Source organism: Diplotaxodon limnothrissa, linkage group LG17 (assembly GCF_057381915.1).
Source record: "Diplotaxodon limnothrissa isolate DT_005_m linkage group LG17, D_limnothrissa_male_GT1.1, whole genome shotgun sequence".
Taxonomy (NCBI): domain Eukaryota; kingdom Metazoa; phylum Chordata; class Actinopteri; order Cichliformes; family Cichlidae; genus Diplotaxodon; species Diplotaxodon limnothrissa.
The window spans coordinates 26,452,812-26,476,203 of NC_140612.1; positions in this window are offsets into that span (position 1 = coordinate 26,452,812).

Here is a 23,392-nt window from a genome sequence, read left to right on the forward strand (position 1 = left end):
CTATTAGGAAGAAAAGTGTTTCACAACGCTGAAATACATTCCTCTCCTCTTTTGTGCACTGAAGTGTCTACGAGTTGTGTCACATTTGTTCCGGGTGTATCATAGGAAGGCTGTGAGACAGAACAGCGTTTGGCAGGTAGCTGACAGTGAAGGAACACTGGCATCCGTGACACTTCCGTTTAATTAGCAGCCACATTCAGATACCTGCTGTTCTTGTCAAACTTTTTTTGGGGGGAGGGGCATGCTTGCTAACTGCTGTTAATTTGACGTATAATGTAATTGTGCTAGTACCATTTTACCTGGCTCGAGTTGGGGTTTCTTTGGTCTTTTTTTTAATTATTGATGTGTTGTGAGTTAGTAGGGAAAAAATACACATTTTACGTTTAAGGGGAGCAAATTAAGGCAGTTTTTTGTTGTGTATTTATACCCCTACCCTTCTACAGTCTGAATGTACAACATTTGTGAAAGAACTGTTTGATCTAACTGAATTCAAGAATGACTTTATACTTGGATGTCACCGTTGCAACCATATTCTATGATCAGCTGTAAGTGGAGGCATCTGGGGACCACTGCAAATCCATTATAAAACAGCAAACCACATAAACTTACAGAGTTGGGTCGCTGTGTGCTGAAGCATGTAATGTGTATAATTCAGAAATGCTCTACTGACTCAGGAATTGCAGAGCTCCAAACATCCTCTGCCATTAATATTAGCGCAAAAGTTGTACACTGGGATTTCCACGACCAGACAGCTACATGCAAGCTTTCCATTACCAAGTACAATGCCAAAGGTCAGATAAAATAGTGTAAGGCCAACCTCCACTGGACTCTGGAGCAGTGGAAAGGTGTGACAGATCATGCTCCTCTAACAGGCAGTCTGCAAGAGAGGTTTCACAAATGCCAGGAGAACATTCATTGCCGGACTGCGCTAGCCGTAAAGTTTGGAGGACAAGGGATAATGCTGTGGGGTTGCTTTTACAAGTTTGGTCCAGGCCCCTTAGTTCCAGTGAAGGGAAATATTAATGTTTCAGCTTACCAAGAAATTTTGTATGAGTCTATGCTCCCAACATTGTGGGACCGCTTGTTGAAGGATGTTTTCTACCTCAGCGTAGGTGTGTACTGGCAATCCTTACAGAAGAGTAGAAGCTTTTATAGCTGCAAAGGGAGGACCAGCTTCATTTCAATATGGAAAGCTCAGAAGGAATTAAAGTATATCAAGTTATTGATATACAGAATTCAGTTAAGGTATTTGGCAATTAGATTCCCACGCCCCATCACAGCAGAACTGAATCTCAGTGGTGATGGGGATTAGGGCACGACCCCCTGGAGTTTAGACGCTGGTGATTGAGATGAAGATGGAGGCTTAAATGGAGCCTAAGTAAAAAGGAAGAGGCGGAGATGCAGAGGAGGTGGTTTGCATGAAGGCATCTGCAAGGTAGAGTAACAGATGAGCAGTGAGATTTAAAGTATGCAAAGTAGAGGTTGATTGGCCTGAAAAAAGGGGCAGAAAGATGATTGGACTAGAACAGTGATGTCACAATAAGGTTAACAGCGTGGGAAAGTGGAAGTGATGTAAAGCTTAAATTAGCCACCAAACACCTGGAAAGCAGAAGCGTGACTACAGATCCTCCTTATTAAAATTATTAAGCTTCATATTAATGCCTGCTAATTTAGAAAGAGATGCTATAAACACTCACTAAAACTGTGGGTAACATGTGTAGAGCTTACATCGTGAGGCATCCCCCTTCCTCTTTGCAAAAGAGGAAGGGGGATGCATTCATATGAGCTTATGTGAGAATAATATTGGATCCATATTCCCGACCTGTGGTATGGCAAGGGCCTGCTCAGTTTGAAATATTAGCCCACTTAACTGCTCTTCTCAGTTCACTGGGCTGTTACCAGTAAGCTATGTTTTCGAAGTCAAAAACGATATTTGCTACCAGGGATTTTACATGCACTTAGCAGCAGAGAAAAACTGCCACTGGCCATTGGCTCCTCGTCAACATCATCTTCCGGCTGACCTGATGCTACGCTCCTCTGCATGTCTCTCGCTGTGGCTAGAGTGTCTGCTTTTTTGCACGAGTGAAGACGGGTGTGTCAGAGTCAAACAGAGCTTCACCATCTGTAATCAAGAAATCTCCAAATAGTAAGCTCTGCTACCCCCATTAAGCAATATCGTAGTCTCTGCTAACAGCTAGTGCCACTTGTTTGTTGCTATTAAGCATTTTGATTATTACCCACCTTCCCTGGGCTTTTGATTTGTTTTGTTTTATTTTGTGCCTTCTTGCCTCCTGTGTCCTACTGCTCAGAAATCAGTCTTAGCACACCATCCTGGAGAATGCCTTCATTCCTAAACTGCATCAGGTAGAAAAAATAAGGAGAGATGATGTTTGCCAGAGCAGCTATGATTGAGGATGCACAAGTGACTCCAGTCAGTATGACACAGCTGAAACCATGGCAGGTGGACTTCATAATAGTAAGGTAATACACTCTCTGTGTGTGTGTGTGTGTGTGTGTGTGTGTGTGTGTGTGTGTGTGTGTGTGTGTGTGTGTGTGTGTGTGTGTGTGTGTGTGTGTGTGTGTGAGATACATGGGAAACAATTTATGAACTCTGTAAATGCTTCTGATGTTATGAAAACACTGTAACCATAAGTAAAAGGCCTATATATGGTATGGTCTTTGGCCGCCCCTTGTTTCCTAAGGTTTTGCTTCCAAGGAGACAGATTTTTGTGTGTTTTTATTTTATTGGCTAGAAGAGTAGTTCTTCAGGCTTTCTGATTGCATTTTCAAAGTTTTTTTCTTTGAACATTGGCTGATTTATTTTTCCCATCTAATTTCAGTCCAATCCTTGTACCTGACCATTTTCAGAATCATTCAAGCATTAGAAAATTGTTCCAAGCTAAAGAGCTGCAGTCCATCCAGTGGTGTTTCGGATCTTATCAAAACTGATGAAACTATGAAGGCAGAAAAGTACCGTCAGATTTTGATCCACCATCCAAAAAGGGCCTGACTGGCAACAGCCTCATTTTTCAGCATTACGGCAATCCCAAACACACATGCAGTAAAAGCATTCAGTCATGAATTGGCCTTCTCAGAATTTGGATCTCATCATTAATGAAGCAGTGTGGGAACACGAGACAGTCAACATCCAAAGAAGTGCTTTGAAATGCCCTTCAAGACACCTGGAGAACTATTCCTGAAGACTACTCAAAGAAATTATAAGGAACTCTTCCCCAAAAGACTTCAGGCTGTGTTTAAGAAGGAGCTCATAACAAATATGTAAAGTTTGTTTGTTTCTTACACACTGTATTTCCACGTACATTTGTACATGCTTTAAGAACCCATTTGTCAATGAGGAGTGACTCAAGACTTTTACATCGCCCTGAATAACTCACCGGCTCACATTTCTCTTACTTTTGTCAGCTACAAGACTCTACAAATGTATAGCAGCAACCCCCAGTTTTCATCTCCTTTCACCTAAACTTCATACTTGGTCTCCTGAACTATTTTCTGTTCACTTATTTGTGATTGCACTTGGATTCATTTATTTTATTCATATATTCACATATCAGTTGTATGTTGATGCCAGTACTATCAATATAAAGTATGATTTGATTCTCTTTTACGAATGCAATAATTCATGCTGTCTCTGTAAAGTATTATTGAAAAATAATATTGAAAAATATTAGTCTGAGTTTCTCCTCTGAGGTTCAAAAAGTGTCTAGCCTTAGTTTTTCTACCGCTAAATCACTGCAGAAAATCTTGTCATGTTTTTGTTTGGGCTATGATATATAGTGCACCAAAGATAAGTGTTTTTCTTTTATTTTCTAGTCTGAACTAGTCACTGTATGACAAATGATATGAGTTCTGCAGAGAGCACAGAAAACTGTATTCTTGCTGGCAGGCGATCTTCACACAGATGCCGTAGATGCTCTTTAACAAACTAATTGTCGCAAATGTTTACAGTTTACAGATTCTACTAATCCATTAATCTGTCTTTGTTTTTCATTAAAAACCCCGAAAAATCCATTAATCTAACAACCCAACAATCAAGGCGTCCTGACTCAGATGAGTGATGCATTTATGTTCAAAGACAAACTGGCCAAGTTTTCTCATAGACGGGAAGTTATCTTCACCCACGTATATCGGAGCAATGAGATAGGCGCGAAACTCATTAAATGATTATGTGTGAGTTGTTTGGCAACACTGAATTATTCATGCTTATTTGATTGCTGTGTATGAAGGATTTATTGGGAGGTGGTGCATCAAAGAGCCAATCCTTGTCTGGGTTGCTGTAGTTCAAATTCCACAGGCAAAGTACCATTTACTGTATGTGAAGTAACATTAAACAGCCACTGAGGTATTTTAATCTGCTTGTTCTCCTCATTATTTTTTATTATTTTGCATTTATGCTTATATCTGTGGCCTTGTTCCACATGCTTGCTCTCCATCTGTCAAATCTTTTTTTTCTTCTTCTTTTGCTCCTTCACAAGACTGGTGATACTGGTATGAAGTCAATGCCAACATCACTTAATTTGCCTGCATATACTATCTGTGGACCATGACTGGTGTCTCCTAGCAACGGCATTTAACAGTTTCGATTGAGTCCCTCCGAAGAACAAAAGAAGATTTAGCTTTGAAACACTTAAATTAAGCTCCTCCCATTTGAATGATTCATTTTCCGTTTTAAAGAGCGCATCCCCCACACTCACCCGTTTATTCCTTGCAGCAGGCCAGAGGGGTTCTCCTTAGTTCCCTTCCTAGGCTTTACACTGTCATCAGGCATCTTAGAGTGCAGGGTATGCAGATATGTAGGAACAACCTTGTGTGGATGGATTTTGAATGGTCTGTTGCAAAAGCTAAAGCTGCAGTCCCCCCCAAAACCTTGCTGATTGATGTTGCTCAATGACGCAATAAGACTATAAAAAGCTCTGTTCATTCTCCTCTCAGCTGGGTGCAGCATGGGAGGTGAAGCTGAATGCAGCTGTCAGGGTGGGTCATCGGACATCTGGCAACTGTGGCAAGTGGTAAGGAGATAATGACCATTATCTTTATTTCACCAACCTGCTGCCTTACTCTGCCCTGCAGCTCCATTCAAGACAGCCCATCAGCTTGGCCAGAAAGAGACAGCGTTTCATCCATTAGTTTCTCAGCAGGGGTTACAAGCATAAACCTGATAGAAAATGTAGGTAGTGACTAAGTCAAAAACAAGACAGACTAAGACTGTAAGTTGGCTTTCCACAGATAAAACATAGTGATGGAGCAGGAATACCAGCAGATGCACGTCTTTGTAAAAACTATAGGAGAGCATTGATGGCTAATCTATATTTTAGTTTGAATTAAATCAAGAGTTTAAAAGACACATGAAACAGACACAGTACTGCCAACCTATTTTTAGATGATGCTTTAAAAAAAAGTGGAGCAGCACTAAAAAAACGTGGGTCCTCTAACTTTTTCAACAATGTCACTGCTTGGAATGTCTGGCAGGTGTTTGGGAGGTGGTTTTAGGAGGCTTTCCAATTCAGAGGGTGAAGTTATACCTGCCTGCTGTTCAACAAAAGTCACATCAGAAACCGGCTGCACCAGCTGTCTTCCAGTCAGCTGTAAGCAATTTCAAAAATAAGGATGACACCAAAGAAAAAAGAAGGAAATTTCTCCCTGAGGTTTCTGCTATGAGGCATATTTGCTTAGCTTTGTAAGCTGGATCTACAATTGATAAGGTGCAATGACAAATACGAACTGGCATCTGTGCCCCATAGATCTCAAAGCTGTAAATATTTAGGAAAGAAGTTAGAGAATCTCTCTCGGACTCCCTAGTGTAGAACTCTTGCGCACGCATGCACGCACCTGGAGAAGTAAAGCTCTACTAAACCTTTAAACGTTCCCTTCTTTCCTCTTTTTATCTACAGAGCTGTCTTGTGCTTATCTTTTTATCCAGCCTTAAACTCTCTGATTCTTTGATGCAAACCGAGGCTTGCCGTTCTGCAGGCACCCTGTATTGCTGCTTTTAAAGCTTTGTCAGCAACTATCACTGAAATTAGGAACAATCCAACCCATTTGGAGCAGGAAGGGCGAAACTTCAGTACACTTTAGTAAAACAGAAATGCAAACAGAGGATGACCAGCATTTATACAACCCCAAGGTGTAGCTCCAACTCGTCTCATTTGTTCAAACTCAGTGATGAGATACAAAGAAATTCTCATATTTTCTTGGTTAGCAAGCTGCATCTCTAATTTTCCGTGACGTTAAATAATATGATGATTTCCCAAAGGTCAAACAATGAGAAATATGAGCACGACTCCTTATTGTCTTGGTCACTTTTAACAAAACTGATTGCTAAAAAATGACCACACAACAAGTAAAGGATTAATAAAAAAACAAATGGATGTTTATCTTAGCTGTAAATCTGGACATTGTAACATTGAGATCGATGAGGATTGCCATGTTTTAAGTGTACATTTGGGGAACTGTAGATTTTTGCTTTTATAGCTGGCACTTGGGCTGAGATAGCTTTTTTTGGTCAGTATATTCCTCACATAATACAGATCTGCAGTGACCTACACTTCATTACTCATTAATGCACACCTCACCTCCTTTACCTTACTTCCTTTCCTCATTTCCTTTTCTCATTATTGATTGGCTAATGAGTTTGTTTGTTCCTTAACTTAAACAATCTGGGACACATTATTAAGGACTGCACTCCCTTACACTCTTTCCACTCCCACATAGAGAGGCAGCTAAAGTGAGTTTACTTTGTCCTTCTCTTGAGTTGATTTAATTTAAAATTTATTTAGTAGCTCATTCATTTTTAAGTTGATGGCTTATAGTCTGACCTTGTTTTCTCTTTCAGAGTGTAGCAGTCCGTGTATGTCTTTCCTTTTGTTATGTTAAGCTAGCTTGATGGCTGTGCTCTTCTGACCGGATTCCTATGCTCATAACAATCCTTAACTTTTAACCTCCCAATTAACACAATGTTGACAATTTGTCACCTAGCATAAAATATTAAGCCTCGGGAGTGAGAACGTGTTGGTATAACATGGGTCCAATAAACTTTTCAATTTTACAGTGTGCACATAAACACTATAGTCTACAAGCTGGTAGTAAAATCACTTTTTACTTAAGATATTAGATGAGCAATACCACTCTAAGATATTGATGCAGGCATTGCATCATTAGCTGTAATGTACAATTTGTAAACTTGTACTTTGGTAACAAAGGGGTCAGATGTGTCAAAAGAGCAGCACTTGTCCACCAGGTTACACCTATGGTTCTTCATCAGCTCAGGCTAGCTGCAGAAATCTCAGTATCCATTCTGATGATCAGCCACTGTCTAAATACTCATATGCTCTGAAGCTCTGAAATCGGAATGATTTGAGAGAGGTGCTGTGCTGAGATGTCTCTGCAGCTCCTGATTGGTGTCTATTCATACCATCGCTTTCAAATTCAACCTTAACGCAGTGAGATTAGCAGATAAATCTCCATGCATGGGTGCTGTGGGAGTTTAGACTATCATAAAGAAGCAAGGTACTTCTCATAATTTAGAGCTGCGTATGCAAGCAGTAACGACCCCAATCAAGGTGATGAAGGAGAAATATTATAAATGCATCAAGGGTGTATTTTCAGACAGTAATGAGCAAAGTATTTCAAACATTATGTCTAAGAACTCGTCAAAATGTAGCAAATATTTAAAGGTAGCAGCTTTTTTCAAATATTTAAATGACAGAAAAAGATTGGCTTTAGTGAGTCCTCGATTTCTGCCCCAGGATGTTTGCAAGCACTGCAAACTCAGAAGGCAGTGTGAGCTCTTGAATCATTCATGGCTGAGGGCAATTGCATCGTTTCCTCCTTTACCCCCCAGGGTTCAGGGACAGAGAGGAGAGAATTTTGAAAAAGAAAAAAAAGACCTGATCTCATCCTTGCTGGGAAACTAGAAAATGCTGCCCTCTTAGCTGGCACTTACCGCTTTAAAACGTGGAATAAAGTTGGTATACATTGTCGAGCGATGTAGCTGTCACAGACAGTGTTGTCATGGAGATGATGGTATTAATAGATGGAATTTTTAAATACTTAATTGAGTGCTGTCACGCAAGACTGGTTTCAGAATTTGCTGGATTTGCAAAATGAGACTGCTTCCAAACAGAGCTTTCTTTTTGTATTATTTTATGCTATTATATTAAAGATTTTATTATAGTGGTTCTAAACAAATACCTCCTGTCAAATCAATCCTCCTCAACCGAATCTACCACTTATAGTCAATCATGATCACTGAGATGATGTTAATAGGCTTGGCCTTGTCAAGTTAAAAAATATGATAGAACCTTCAGCTCTACTTATATTAATTAAAGGTTTTGAGTGGACATACATATACTTGAGCCTGTGTGCATACCTTTGACGCTCATGTGGATTAGAGAAAATCCAAAATACATTCAGACTTAAATACCCAATTCTTGTTTAGTTTTTTTTTTTTTTTAAGTCATTAAAGATGTATGCTGTACAATCATTCCACCCTGGAAAAAAACAGTTCACAGAAATCATTAAAAGCCCCAGATTATCAATCATTTGACACTAAAGATGGGTGGTTAGCATTTGGGGACAATATTTTGAAAGATTCCCAACCGTGTTTAACCTCCTACGACCTGGCATCCACATATGTGGACATCACATTTTGGGTTATTTAGACCAAAATACAAAATTTTGCTCTACAAGGGCCTGATATCCACTTACGAGGACATTACACTGCTACTGTTCTATCGAAATTTAAAATGAATGTCCTCATATGTGGATCTCATTTTTCTCAGAAACACAAACCAGGTAAAAAAAAAAAAAATCTGGTAATTCTGTTTTTTATATTCATCAGGTCTCAATCAGCCCAAATAGCAAAGAGAAATTAAAAATACATGCCATGAAAGAGTTCAGGTCTTAGGAGGTTAATAAAGTATATGAGCAAAAACAATACAAAGATAAAGTCTTACTTTCTGAAGTGTTGTTTTAGTCTCAAGTGGAATAAAGGTTCATATACTGACCATTTTAATTATCAACTTCCTGATTTTGAGAAAGTTCAGATTTTGACCAAACTGACACAATTAATAGGCCTCTGCTGGCTCCACACCATTTATCTTTCCAAATGCAAATAGGTTTCACATTGGGTGATTGGTCATTTGTAGACTTTTCAGGGTTTTACTCATTAATTCATGCCCCGCAACACTAAAAATGACAAGCCACCCACCACGAATCATTGTTTAGAAGAATTCTTTGTCAGCTTTCGGGATATGAGTGAGCCCACTGGGATCCATTAACAGTGACATTACAGAAAACAACCGCATACCCTATGCTCTCAAAACTGGAGTTTGGGCAGTAGAAAAAGATTGTGTGAATTATTTTTTGCACACGGAGCCATAATCTGATGTCAGAAAATGAATATACCATGACACGCTTGGCTTATTAGTACATTCAGCTGGGTGATTGGTTCTGGTTGTTTGTGCTGCCTACCGTCAGCCAAAAGAGATAATGATTAGTTGAAGTTTTGAGCCTGAAACTATTAGTGTGCCACTTGAGAAATATCTTAAATATGCTGACTCTGTTACGCTGACTATATGAAGTAAATAAATGTAATAGCTGACTAAAGACCATTTTTGACAAAAGCAAGTATGCCCATCAACATATTGATGTTCTCACCCCTATGTACTCAGTGTTCATCAGTTAAATATTCAATTAACAGTCACTACTGACGTCACACAACGGCGTTTAAAAACCCGAGGTCAACTATCTAAAGCAACGAACAGTGAGAAGCAAAGAAAAGAGTGCAGGCAGGGTGGAGTGAGTGGAGATTAATGTTAGAGGAAATTTGTGAGAAAAAGATAGCACCAAGAGTGAAAGAGGGAAATTTTCCAAGATGATAGTGAGACCTGCTGTGATGTATGTTTCGGTGGCACTGACAAAAAGACAGGAGGCCGAACTGCAAGAGACAGAGTTGAAAATGCTGAGGCTTTAATTGGGAGTGACCAGGAGGGACAGAATTAGAAATGAGTACATCAGAGGGAGAGCTCAGGTTGAGAGTTTGGCGAAAGTTAGAGGCAAGGCAAGGCAAGGCAAGGCAAGGCAAGTTTATTTGTATAGCACAATTCAACAACAAGGTGATTCAAAGTGCTTTACAGAGACATTAGAAACAAGAACAAATAAAAAGCATGATTTAAAATTGATTAAAACAAGCAAATAAACTAACTAACTAATTAACAAACAAACAAACAAACAAAACAGTATATAAAATCAAAACAGATAAAATCAGAACAGTAGATAAAATCAGTAGTTAAATGTAAGTTTTGAAATTTAAGCTTAAAGTGTGGATTTGGTGCTTTATTCAAATGCAGCTGAGAACAGGTGAGTCTTCAACCTGGATTTAAATAAACTGAGTGTTTCAGCTGATCTGAGGCTTTCTGGGAGTTTGTTCCAGATATAAGGAGCATAAAAGCTGAATGCAGCTTCTCCGTGTCTGGTTCTGACTCTGGGAACTGATAAAAGACCGGATCCAGATGACCTGAGGGATCTGGAAGGTTCATACTGGGTCAGGAGGTCATTGATGTATTTTGGTCCTAAACCATTCAGAGCTTTATAGGCCAGCATCAGAACTTTAAAGTCTATCCTCTGACGGACAGGCAGCCAGTGTAAAGACCTCAGAGCTGGACTGATGTGGTCCACTTTTTTGGTCTTAGTGAGGACTCGAGCAGCAGAGTTCTGAATGAGCTGTAGTTGTCTGACTGATTTTTTTAGGTAGACCTGTAAAGATGCTGTTACAGTAATCAAGCCTACTAAAGATGAATGCATGGACTAGTTTTTCCAGGTCCTGTTGAGACATCAGATCTTTTATCCTTGATATATTCTTGAGGTGATAGTAAGCTGACTTTGTTATTGTCTTAATGTGTTTTTCTAAGTTTAGGTCTGCATCCATCACTACACCCAAATTTCTCGCCTGGTTTGTGGTTTTTAGATGTATAGATTGAAGTTCTCTGGTGACCTGTAATCGTTTTTCTTTGGCGCCAAAGACTATTACCTCAGTTTTGTTTTTGTTTAGCTGGAGAAAATTGTGGCACAACCAGTCATTGATTTCCTCAATGCATTTACCAAGAGCCTGTACAGGGCCTCGGTCTCCTGGTGACATTGTGATATATATTTGTGTGTCATCTGCATAGCTGTGATAGTTTATTTTGTTGTTGTTTATAATCTGTGCCAGTGGGAGCATGTAGATGTTAAACAGAAGGCGTCCCAAGATGGAACCTTGGGGAACTCCACATGTGATACTTGTCTGCTCAGATGTGAAGTTACCTATTGATACAAAGTATTTCCTGTTTTCTAAGTATGTTTTGAACCAGTTTAGTACAGTTCCTGAAAGACCTGTCCAGTTCTCCAGTCGTTTGAGTAATATGTTGTGGTCAACTGTATCAAATGCTGCACTGAGATCCAGTAAAACTAGGACTGACATTTTTCCACTGTCTGTATTCAGACATATGTCATTAAACACTTTGGTCAGAGCAGTTTCAGTGCTGTGGTTCTGTCTAAAACCTGACTGGAAGGCATCGTAGCAATTATTCTGTTTTAAGAAGTAACTGAGCTGTTGAGAAACTGCTTTTTCAATGATCTTACTTAAAAACGGGAGATTTGAGATCGGCCTGTAGTTGTTCATTTGTGTCTTGTCAAGATTGTCCTTTTTCAGTATAGGTTTGATTACAGCAGTTTTTAGTGATTCTGGAAACACACCTGATAATAAAGAAAAGTTGACGATCTGTAACAGGTCTGACTCTAAAGTCTTTGAGACCTTTTTGAAAAAACTTGTTGGCAGGACATCTAAACAGCAGGAGGAGGAGTTCAGTTGACCTAAGATGTCCTCCAGGTCTTTGCTGTTAATAGGTTGAAACTGTTTCATGGTGTTTAAACAGTTTTTTGGTGGACACAGTACATATCCTGGATCTGCTGTTGATGTACCAATTGCTTGTCTAATTTTTTGGATTTTTTCAGTGAAGAATTTGGCAAAGTCATTGCAGGCCATGGTCGAATGAAGTTCAGCTGCCACTGACACAGGTGAGGCAAAGCTGAGATGTCTTGGACATGTGCAGAGGAGGGATAGTGGATATATTGGACTAAAAGTGTTGAATATGGAGCTGCCAGACAAAAGGACAAGAGGAAGAACTCAGAGAAGATTCATGAATGTAGTTTTGAAGGACATGCAGAGGGTTGGTGTGACAGAAGACTGAAGAAGAATGCTAGGCACGAGTGACATGAGGACAGCTGTGTGCTGTGGTGACCCCTAAAAGAAGAACAACACTCTGAACATCAAAGTTTTATACCAACATCCTCCACACTTGTGCTATTGTGTTGACAAACTGTATCCATAAGCACACATATACACCTCTGCTAAAGTATTAAAAACAACATTTGTAGCATGTGACCCCTTCTCCAGGGCCACATGTGAAAACAGTACAAGGTATACTATTCAATATGTTTAAATACCTGTCAAAACTACTTACATGAGGATTAACACACAATAACACATAGAAAATTAAAGATAATTCAGGCAGAAGTGGGACAAATGCTGGGGAACTGTTCCATACTCATATGTTTAAACCCAGCAATACTTGAACTCTTATCTTGCATAGTTCTGTTACTATCATGTTATTAGTAACAGTTATTTCCTGCTATGCATCCATATTTTTCCAAGATACTTGGGGTGGCTGCAGGTCAGGAGGTAGAGCAAGTCATTCACTGATCTGCTGGTGGTTGCATCCTTGGACAAGATGCTGAATATGTATGGATGTTAGCTAGATGTAGGAAAACAGTGCTTGTGTGCTTGTGCCGGAATAGAGTAGAAAAGGGCTTTATAAGAATTGGTTCATTTCAAATTTACCATTTACACACAAACAGAGAGGGAGACTCACAATCACAGACTCACGAAACAATATCAGACTGGCCAGCTGGTATTAATAGATATGGAGACCATGAAAAGCAGAAATTAGCACTGAGCACCACACACCGTTTACCTGCCCACATATTTTTGGACATAATGGCAAATGCAGCTTTTTGAGTTTGTTTTTTGCTTATTTTAATTACTGCGCTCTCTGAGCAAGTTTCTGAAGAGTTTCCTCACTATAGCAAGCCACTGTGTTCCACTCAAGGTGTTAAACTAATAACAGTAGCCAGTATCATCTCAAGTGAAGCGTCAGAAGTAAATTGGAATAACAAGAACTGGAAACTAGGGACATGTCATTATTTTCGCAGCAGCAACTTTTACTCTTCTTCCTGTTATCTCTGTCCAGTTTGCATTGTCTAGCTCACAAACTTTGTGCTGCAATAAACTTCTTTTTAAAAAAAACATTTTTACAACAACAGACCGAATCTGATATATTTTACTCTCTTCTCAGAAGAAAATTTCTTGCAGTATAATCAGCGAATAAAGAAAGAGCTACTTTGACTTTTATTAGCGTTAACATTTATCTCGTTTTATGACTATTATATTTCTCTTTAGGGACAGCTTCATAAAATCTTTGTCCAGCCAGCAAGCCTGTGAAGTTTTGTCTATTAAATTAAAGTTTGCACAAACATATCCCAGATTCTGTGTTAAAGGAGCTCCTATACTGATCCATATGGTGCTTTAGAGACACAACAAGATGGCCTGGCTCCTTCAATGATACCAGCAGCTGCTTGGTTTATGGCAGTAGAGAGGTAGTGACAAATATGTGGTGGATTTGCCACAGTCATTGCAAAAGGATGAAGGGAAAAGCATGGAGAATACTGCAAAAATTCCTGACTATTAAATCAACTGAGATCCAACATTTCACACAAACATTATGGTGTACGACAGTTAAAAAGTTAAATCGGGAGGGAAAATAAAGTTTCACTCTGCCACTACAGTTTTGAATTGTATAGTGGAAAAGTGGATGGATTTTTTTCAGATGTTGTTTTAATTCTTGATGAAAGAAAAATGAAGGGTGATAAGATTTAATAAGAATTGTCAAACTTCTGTTATCTTGTAGAAATGGCCAGCATTTAGCACAAACCGAGGCCTGGTCTAGTTGCTGAAGCAATCAAAAGACAAATAAAAGACAAACTGGTAAACTTGATGATGCAGAGCGTTATTTAGTCGCACACTATCAGCCTTCCTGTCAAACCAACAGAAAGAAAAAAAACAACAACACACAGACAAACCCAGCTGCTGAATCCGGGCTGAAAAGACTCACACTCAGCTTGCGAAGCAGCACCCATGTATAATTGATTAGGGTATTTTAGAAGAGCGGGCCAAATATGATAGATGTGCTTTATTAAATGAATTTTATATGCCCTCCTATTTTGTAAAGTTGGATAACCCCAAAGTTTGCCAGAGATAAATCCATAATGTTCAATTTGATGAAGTACTCAACAGTATGTCACTCTATGTGATGTTAATGACCATTTAGAAAGTGAAAAAGTTGATTATTCAGGGTGCTAGTGTGGAAAAAACACGATTTGATTGATACAATGTTCACCACTCGTACCAAAATAATTCAGTCTTCACTGAATCGCCACTTTGGAAGCGTTGTATATGTCATGGTTTTAGAACACACATATCATCTGTGAGTACACACAAACATGCTGAGGAGAACCCTAAAATAAACCACCCTCCACTTTATTCAGGACACCCAAACTCTCAATTAAAGCTCTCTGGATGATAATTTAGACACAAACACTTCACTTCAAACACTGTTACTTCCTCAGACCCATTGTGTCTCTTCTTAGTATTTAAGTGTCCTCTAATTATCCATTACACAGAGAGCACCCACTCTCTAGCTGTAGCCATGTGACAGGTGTTAATGCGACACGTTTTTAATAATGCATTCAGAGCTCAAGTGACCCTCCTCAGGAATTTTTGGTCACATACACTCAGATGCACGCTCCGTCCTGCATGCGACAACACCATCTGCTCCTCCTTTTCCAGCTCTCTCCTTATCGCTCTCCCTTTCCATGCAAGATGACACGTATTAAATGGTATTTTTAGCCATTAGCACTTGAAGCAAACAATAAGGTACAATGAATCAAAATCCGGTCTCATGTTATGGTTGTTTAGTGTGAGAAAATTGCTGGCATGTTATGTATTGAGTGTTTATGTATTGAGGTTTATATATGAGTATATCTCTCCCAGTCTGTGCTGAACTGTCTCCAACAAGCCGTCTGATTCCCAGTCTGACTGTTCTCAGCGGGTACAGCCTCAGGCTCTGCTGCCTCACACATGCACACACACAGACACAGAAGGTACTGGCTTCTGCTCAGTATATACTGGCCGTATGGCAACCATACTCCTGGAATATTACCCTCCAGTGTTTCTGAGCACTCCACCTCCCTCCTCCATATATTCTTTGCCTCAGTCTCCTCTCAGCAGTGCTGTCAGCATGTCTTTGTTTCATACCTCCTCTTCCTCTGTCTGTCCAACCTCTCTCCCCCACCCTCCTCATTTCAGTCTCTTTTCAATATCCAGATTCACAGCGAAGCCTCGCCATGCCGCAGCCCTCCAGCTCAATCTCAGCTTCACAGAATCAGATACTTGCCTCCGAATCTCAAAGTGCCACCTTCTTTTTTAATGCGCCATATAAACCAGAGATTTATACTTGAATTACGTTTCTGGTGGAGTGTTCAGCTAGTGTTCACACATCGCTTATCTATCCAATATTGCTCACACACCTGTGAGTTTTGGACTTTTAGAGGCTAAGATGTTCACAGGATTTTGTTTTGAAATCATTCTTTACAAATTGTTTTGCATACACACTGAAGCTCAATGTCTAATCCCAAAGTCACCGGTTCAAATATTAAATACTTATTTATTAATAATGAAAATTAATTTTCTTTTTAACAAGTCTTCTGTCAAAACCTTTTGGGGAAATTTTGCCTGTTACAAAGTATTATATGTGGCATCTCAGGTTTTCTGGCTAAATTTTATGAGGAAGCATCAAAACACCTGTGATATTAAAAACCGTAAAGTGTAGCAAAGTGGTTTATGTAAGTCTATGACGAGATTACATCAACCGGTACAAGTTCAGGTGAAGTACAAAAGAATCCAGTTTGAATAACTGAAGTGAACTAAAACTGAAAACAGTTCTGACATATCTGCATCTGGCAATTATGGTGAAAGCTGGTATCATGTCAGAAGATACTCACTACTGGAAAATATCCTTTTTGGTAAGGCAAACCTATCTAATGCATGATAAAAACCCTTGTGGATATTTTGGGGTAGTATGCTTTGACAACACTAAAAATGAACTGAAGGATTAATGCTAATTAGTACACTTATTGTAAATACACTAAATACTACTAAGAGACCATTATCTTGCTAATTAGCACAACTGCATTTTGTTGCATACAGGTATAATCTAGAAACAAACTTGATTTTATCAAAGTACGTTGTTAATGCATTTAAATGTTTTCTCTTTTTTTGCCTAGTGTGCTGCTTAGGTAGAGATTGCAGGAAAGAGGATACATAACATCCACTTCCCTTGCTGCAAAAATTGCCTGTGCTATTCTTGCCCTAATCGGACATCATACAGACTTTGTACCGGGGAGCTGGCAGGATAAAGACTGTTTAACTGTTCAAACTCACTGAGTCAGACATTTGCATTTTCATGTACAGCTCCACTGAGTAATGCTGATACAAATTCCGGGCTGTAAAAAAAGATTTGGTAAGTAGTGATACTAAGAAAGGATCGGTACCCTGATCCGATATCATGGATATTCTTGTTGTGCCTTTTGTCTTATGGGGCAGTCATTAAAAAAAACAAACAAACACGTTTTAAATCCACCGTAGGTACCATTACTGCAGATCATGGTGTTAAAAAAACAAAAGCCAAATGTTTCCTACTTTATGCTAAACTAAACCATTCAAATAGAATGCATGCGCATGTAACAAGAGACAAAGCTGCCTTCCAACTTTCATTTATTTACCTCCAGTGGGGGTCATATACAGTAAGTGGGCTGCTGTGTTTTATGCTAGTTTGAAATCACACACCAACCAGAGCACAGCCATTGGAGGTCTGCTCACAACCAGGCAGCATATTGAGTCTGCAGGGCACAGCGCATGAACACACCTGACTCACCTTGTGGTCAAGCAGATGCTGTTTTGAAAGTTTGTGTATTGTGAGCATGTGCGTTTCTGTGTGCACATGAACGTGTGTGTGGGTGTGTTGTGGGCTGGTATCAGCGGCTGACCTGTGACCCTACTGGGTCATTTGAGTCCAGTACTATTTTGCATAAGAGCTAAAGGTTTAATGACAATGGCGAGACCGCCTCACAGTCGCTTCCTCGGGGACAAGCCATTGGTAATTAGATACATAGGATAAGAGGAAAGTGCCTTTGTCTGAGCAGCTAGATATCAAAGGAGCCAGCAAAAAACTCTGTGAGATTATGTAATTTTCATAAAGTGTGTTTTTTTTTTTATGTTTGTTTCATTGTGTGAGAAACATGGTCCTCATGGAGTAGCAAGCTGGGCAGAGCTGCACATTCAAAAGTTACTTCTTCAATTTATGTTTGAAGGGTTTCTAACAATAGTGACCCCTTTGTTCCTTTAAGTATCATGGGATCTACTATTATATTTATATATTACTATATTGTGTTATGTCCTGGCAATTTATTCTTTTGTCTTTCTAATGTCAGTGCGCCAGACAGTGTCTGTCTGATCATCTATTCCAAGTTTTCTATGAGTTCACAATAAAAGCTTCTTTATGAATATGTGTTTCTGCCCATTGAAAGGTTGAAGCCTTTTTGTGTTTAGTTAGTATAAACAGTGTATTGCAGTAACTATAACACATCTGGAGCAAAAAACACTGATGGACTGTCACATGATCACGGTTTGATATAATGCCAGTCAGAAGGATTAAGAAAAGAACAAAGGCCTGTACTACAGCAAGAGCCAGGTTCCTTCAGGATTAAACCTGGATTTTTGCGGTTACAACGGTGGTTTGCTTCTTACATGGTACATTGCCATGGTAACTCAGGCTGCAAATCTAATCTGCTCCAGAGTAGATTATGGATTAAATAGTTTGAAATCATTACCAATTGACCAATCATCATTCCTAGAAGATCCCTCAGACTTCTGTGTTTAAGAATGATCAATTTTTAGATCCAGCTTTATTGATTTTTTTTTCTTGTTGGTTCTTGTTGGTTGCAAAACATCCTACAATAATTTTATTGTTTCATAAGCATGAATATATTTGATGCTAAAACAAGGCACCAATTTGTACTTGCAGATTTTATTTTAGAATTTGGACGTTCTTATGCTCTTGAACTCTTAAACATCACTGGGGTTGCAGCTGAAAGGACACAAACTAAACATTGATCGTCTTAATGACAGAACTGTGGCACTGACAATTATTAAATCACAGAGTCCGCCTTTTTTTCAAGCTTTCCTTCCTGCCTTCAAATATAGGTGAAAATGTATGAACTTTATTATTAAAGTTGGCTTTTTCCAAGCTTACCGACCAAAGCCCTTAAAGTGCAGACACTCATGCAGCAGTTTTACTTATAATAAACGACTGTACAGAGCATTTCCTCTCACACGCTGCTGCTTTGTCTGCAGCAGCTGTTCATATTATCTGTTCATATTATTCCCATAGTATAGTTTTATTTATCTTTGTAAAATCAGCTGCTCTGCTGCAAGCACGTTTATCCATGTTTGTGATTGGTCAGGCGCTGTCAGCGCCACTCTTTTCATGTGAATGCACAGGGGAGACCCTGGATGAACTTAGCAAGCTGATAGTGAGCCAGCGTTAGGGTAAGTGAATCCAGATAATGGGAAAAATACCCTCAATATGCTGAACTTGCTTTATATTACAAGACCTAGTTCTCTGCGGCTTCTTAGGTAAATAATGTGACTGTATGAGGAAGCGTAGTGTTAAGGTGAATGAAGCAATAGTGGTCCTAAGTTTGATCAGCCTTTAGCTTTTGGAGTGCTTCAAAAATTTGGGGGTAACTTTGCTGCTTTTTTATTTTTACATGTTTTTGTGTAAACCTAAGCTTTAACATTCTCCTGCATCTTCAGAATCAGAATCAGAATACTTTATTGATCCCTGGGGGAAATTATTTTTTGTTACAGTGCTCCATTTTAAACCAACATTAAGACAAGACAGACAATACACTAACTAAGAATAGTACAATATCTTACCTAATGTATAAGCTGACATTGTGAACCTGTTAACACTATCAGGACCAAATTTACTAAGTGGAGGAAATGACTGTGTAGAATATTAAAAACGTGCTGTTGGAAGTGTAAAGTTCTGTCGGTGATCTACCAATCATGTATTAATTTATAATTATCCTGTTCATTTTAATAATGACACATTACACGTATTATAGCAAGAGCAGAGTTTGCAGGGCAAAAGGAAGCAGATCCATTAATGGAGCGAGTAATCTACTAACTAAAGTAATACAGTGAAAGCGGAGGTTAAAGTAAGCCGGAACAATCCGAATGGCATTCCAGCACCTGCAGTTAATGAGCAATTAAATCCAATCCAGATTAATGGGTAACACTGTGGAATGAGTTAATTTTTTATACCTTGCGGCCTGTTGTTTCAATGACAGCATGGACATACTTGCTCAGTAATAAGAAAATAATAACATCCCACAGCCTCCTTACAATAAAAATTCTTGTGACTTATTTCCAAATAATTCTTATACCCGTGCTGCACTACGCCTAATGTTAGGGTTCCCCCACCTGCTCAAAACCGCTTTACCCCAAAGTATAAGCACTGTTTTTACTCATGTGTTTCTCTGTGGAAACAGCAATTCAAATCAATTTGAAATCAGCAGAGAATTAATATGTTTTTGATATAAGGATGAACACTTTTAGAAATAGCTGGGAACTTTGTGTAGACAAATGTGTGTGTCATCTCTGGATAAATCTAATCAGGAAGAGTGTAGGATTTATGCAGAGGAGGGCTGCATCACCGCAAATTATTCCATCATATAAATGTGAAATCTGTGTTATAAATGACTTGCAGGAGATCCAGAAGAAGAACACAAAACATTATTTACTGTCAGATCCTGGCCCATCAGCGTTGATCCGTTATCAAGTAAATATTGCAGATACCAATACCAGCACTGATACTTTTAACTTATAAAGGCAGCTTATGTAGGGGAGAGCAGTGTGTCATGATTTGCCAAACTGAACACATTTTAAAGACTTTTCCTTTTCTTTCCACAGTAATTAGTTAACACAACAACAACGCACCTTTCAGCTTTTCATGTATTTTTAAAGATCTGGATTTTAAATGTTCCTGACTCTGAAGGACTAAAGGAACTGTGCTATAAGTTATAGATAAAATAGATTACCTTGTTGCTGAAAATAAAAGTGATTGTTTCAGACAGCGTAAACAGAGGAAATTGCCTTTGATGTCAGCATGACAGGTGAAAGAATACAATTTGCTGATTTCATTTGTGGGTGGAGAGTTTTGTCAGATCTGCAGAGGCCCCGTGCACACACCTTCAGGGCAAGCAGTTTTCGTGTAGAGTATTGGTATGCACGTCCTCTTCAATTTATACTCAACGTAGTGCGGTGTGGCAGTGCACCACTTTCATGTTGGAATCGGTTTCTCGGGAAGACTGACTCAATTTATTTTATTTTCCCCGCCCCTCATTCTGTCCTTTCTGTCTTCTCCATCTTTTCAGCTGTTTCGTTTCACCTGCACAGCTCTGACTTACGAGGGCTAAAGGGTGACAGTGTATTTCAGTACCAATCTGTGTTCACTGTGAGGCACATCACACGCAGTTCTCCACTCTCTAACCTATAATTTTAGATTTGTTCGTCCTCAAGCTTGTCCAGCCATGCTCGTGTCTTTATTCAGGTCGTTTCTGTGCCACTTTGTGTGCGTGTGCATGAGAGAGATAGAGATAGGTGGCCAGCTGCTCGGCAGTGTGCTGTGAATCTGAGACAGTAGCCTCCTCTCCATCCAGCTGTCTTGCTAGTCTCCCCAGTGTTTCTCCGACACACTCTGTCAGCCAGCCTTTCCCACACACAGATCAGTCTGAATTCACTCCATACCTCGCTGTCATGGTCTGTACATTCTGTTCCTGGATGTATGGTTTTCCCTTCATATTCACCTCTTTGTCTGCATCTTTGACAAGTTCTGTAACACATCGTAAATTCCTCATTTCGGGCATGCTGTGTCTTTTTTTGCATCACTGCAAAATGAATAACAGTGAATGGCAGCTGACACTGTTATTGTCTGTCACTTTTTTTTCAACCAATGCTCCATAAATAAAGCAGGGTAATTAAACTTTCAAACCCATCATACAGTATGCATGTGGTGAGCAGTTTATTATTACTTTTATACTGATTCATGGGCTACTTTAGGAAACTGTGTGGGAGACACACAAACCATAATACCGCACACACATTTGTAGAGTAGGTGGGTTGTAACAAAGTAACTGGGTTTGTATGCGTGCAGGAGGTAGAGCAGGTTGGTGTCTTCAGAGTAAAGAAAGGCAGAGTGCATCTGTGGCTGGGGATCCTGAGCAAACATCCATATCTAAAAAGTTAGGAGTGAGACCTAAGCCACCACCTGGGCCTTGTGCTTCACAACAAGTAGGCCAAGAAAAAGCTTTTGGTCATCTGTCTGACACCAGCAGCTTTGAATAAATTACAGCACTTCACCCAGTTGACCTTAGTTTAAGATATGTGGCCAAAAATAAAAAAGTAAAGCAAATTTAGGCATAGCAAAATAAAATGAAGGCTAATTACCATGAGTCAAAGTTCTAGCCGTTCACTATCTTCTCACCACTCGACAAAAGTGAACATAAAAGCTAAGATGATCAGGTCAAAGATGACTTTTATGCTGTAACAGAAAAATCTCACCAAATCTGTCAACAGGCCTTTTTTCTCTTTGGTCCTGTCTCTTTCACACTTACTCTCACTTTGTGTTTCTGTGCCTTGTACTGGCCCTGTAGTGCTGTCCTCAGATTGAACAATCGCCTGGTCTTAGAGTTTTAGAGCGAGAGGAGACATTTGTCAGCTCGAGCAACTCAAACCCTCGCGCCCCCCACTTCCACCTGCCCCCCTTCACACCGGCAAACTTGTGGGCAAAAGCCCTGCTGATGATTCACTGAATTTTCTGTGTGTGTGTTTCCATCCATCTATGTGTAGGTGTGCACTTACATTCCCTTGAAATACACACACACACACACACACACACACACACGCACGCACACATATCCATCAGTGCAGCAGAAGAGAGTCAAGCGGGAGATTGACTTTAGCAAAAGGAGCAGACAGCCGTCGCCAGCTGAACGCTTGAGATGTTTCCTTCATAGCACTCAGCTTCCACAGCAGATTACAGACACTTGCTGACTAGTCTTCAGTTTAGTGGCCAAGGACCTTTCCAGAATACTGATGACAGGCAGTATAGATCTCTATCGCTGGGTTTGCTGTATTTCTGCTCCCATTCTGGCTTTGATGGAGAAGATCTGGATATTCTATCTCTATTTAATCAAGTTTAAAAAAAAAGATTTTGTTTTTGTATACATGTAGAATAATTCATCAGTGACCAGTGACCTGGTCATCCTTGATCAGTTGGAGCTGTGTTCCCCAAGTGTTTCCCATTTCCCCAATTACCTTGTGTGTGTTTATAGCCTTTGTGTCCCCTCAGTTCTGTGTTGCATTATACTGATGGTTAGCCTGCTTGTGTGGTTTCCCCTCATGCAGTTTAGATTTTTAAACTTTATTTAATGCATTGTTCTATTGTCTATAATTTGTGCTCTCCACATCTGCTTTTGAGTCCAGGAAACTAACACAATATACACATGACAGATGGTTAGGATGTTCTGAGCAAGTCTGTAAACATTAAAATAAGAATTTAATTCATTTTTAATAAATTGTTATATCTGCAAATAATAAAGGAAATTTGTCATTTATTTTATATTATTTTATTTATTTGCTTTTTGTCACATATTGGATGTGACTGTAATTCAGTCTTATCAATTGCATGACTGTGTAAAAGGACATTATTGGTGTATGACATAGAAAATATTTCTTTTAGTTTTATTCTTACCATTGGTTCAGTGTATTATTCCATAAGGTCTGCTACAAGGTATCATTACAAGCAAAATACATCAATGGTTAGAGCTTCGAATAGTTGATTATACCAACAATCAAAACCCAAGATCAATCTATCTATCTATCTATCTAACGATTGATCGATCGGGAATATTTTTTTACTGGAGTTTATAGAAATTCTTAAGTGTCTTAAGTGTCACGTCATATGCTTGTTTATGAGTCCTTCTATGTGCTGGGTTAAACGTTACATACTAAATGTTCTTATGTATGTATGTATGTATGTATGTATGTATGTATGTATGTATGTATGTATGTATGTATGTATGTATGTATGTATAT